The sequence below is a fragment of the Chiloscyllium punctatum genome, chromosome 28, assembly GCF_047496795.1.
Source record: "Chiloscyllium punctatum isolate Juve2018m chromosome 28, sChiPun1.3, whole genome shotgun sequence".
Classification (NCBI taxonomy): Eukaryota; Metazoa; Chordata; class Chondrichthyes; order Orectolobiformes; family Hemiscylliidae; genus Chiloscyllium; species Chiloscyllium punctatum.
The window spans coordinates 18,567,415-18,568,966 of record NC_092766.1 but is presented as its reverse complement, the minus strand read 5'-3'; the positions used below and the strand labels follow the sequence as shown (position 1 = coordinate 18,568,966).

Genomic DNA, 1,552 nt, shown 5'->3' with positions numbered 1-1,552 from the left:
GACCAAAGGGTCTGCTTCCATGCTGCACATCTCTATGACTCTGTGCCTCTATCTGATTATGATACTGAACAAATTAGTGAACATGGGCTTTTGGAAGTATTGACAAAGTACACAAAGGGACTGATCGCAGTGTGTGTACATACAGAATGACTGATCATGGTGTATATGTACAGAGGGACTTATCACAATGTGTGTATACAGAGGGACTGATCACAGTGTCTGTACAGACGGACTGGTCACAGTGTGTTTATACAGAGGGACTGATCACAGTGTGTGTATACAGAGGGACTGATCACAGTGTGTGTAAACAGAGGGACCGATCACAGTGTGTTTATACAGAGGGACTGATCACAGTGTCTGTACAGACAGAATGATCACAGAGTGTGTACACAGAGGGACTGATCACAGTGTGTGTATACAGAGGGACTCACTGCAGTGTCTGCATACAAAGGGACTGATCACAGTGTCTGTATACAGAGGGACTGATGAGAGTGCGTATATTCAGAGGGACTGATCACAGAGTGTGCATACAGAGGGGTTGATCACAGTGTGTGCATACAGAGGGACTGATCACAGTGTGTGTATGCAGAGTGACTGATCACGGTCTGAGTGTAGGTGTGAAACACAGTGAGAGATCAGAGGAGTACAAACCTTTATTCAGCTTCCACCATCAGAAGTAAAGGAAACAGCAGGGTGGCCAGTGGCAAGCAGTGCCCTTCCCATCAAAGGGCAGTGCTGCAGTGATCAAAAAATAAAATGGGAAGAGATTAAATGTCAAAGCTTTCCACTGTGCCTTGTTACACGTGACAATAAATTCAATTCAATCCCAGCCGTACACAGTCGTATCACATCAGCACACAGCATCCTCACAGGAAGAGTTCGAAATGCGTCCTTGCAAGACACTCTGTCAACAAGCCTATCAACAAAGATGGCATAAACTTGCGCGCAGCAGGCTCTGTGGCGCAATGGATAGCGCGTTGGACTTCTAACTTGAAGCTGTAGTAGGCATTCAAAGGTTGTGGGTTCGAGTCCCACCAGAGTCATATTTAAAGTTGCATTCTTGCGGGGGTGTGGTTGTTTTTCCTGCAGCCTGGGATCAGGAGAGTCAAGGTACCCTCGACCAGAGGCTGAGCGACTGCGATACGTCCTGCCTCTCGGGTGACATCGTGACTCAGTGGTGAGCACTGCTGCCTGACAGTTTACGGGTTCCAGGTTTGATTCCAGCATTGGACGACTGTCTGCGTGGAGTTTGCCCATTCTCCCCGTGTCTGCATGGGTTCCCTCCGCATGCTCCAGTTTCCTCACAGAGTCCAGAAATACGCAGGTCAGATGAATTGACCATGCCGAATTGCCCATTGTGTTTGGTTCATTATTCAGAGGGAAATGGGTCTGGATGGGTTACTCTTCAGAGGGTCGGTATTGGCTGAAGGGCCTGTTGACACACTGTAGCGAATCTAATCGTAATCGCGTTCAAAAAGTCTTAACTTGTCTATAATTCTTGAAACACGGTTCTAAGAACTGACATATGGGCCTATCCTTACATACTTCTGCA

The 1,552-nt window shown here is 47.3% G+C and overlaps 1 non-coding gene across 1 annotated transcript; it reads left to right on the top strand.

Annotated features, from left to right (window-relative positions):
• Positions 1-951: 951 nt before the first annotated feature.
• Positions 952-1,043, top strand: trnar-ucu (transfer RNA arginine (anticodon UCU)). The gene is given in 2 exon segments: positions 952-988; positions 1,008-1,043. It is a non-coding gene; the product is annotated as a tRNA-Arg (tRNA).
• The last annotated feature ends 509 nt before the right edge of the window (positions 1,044-1,552 follow it).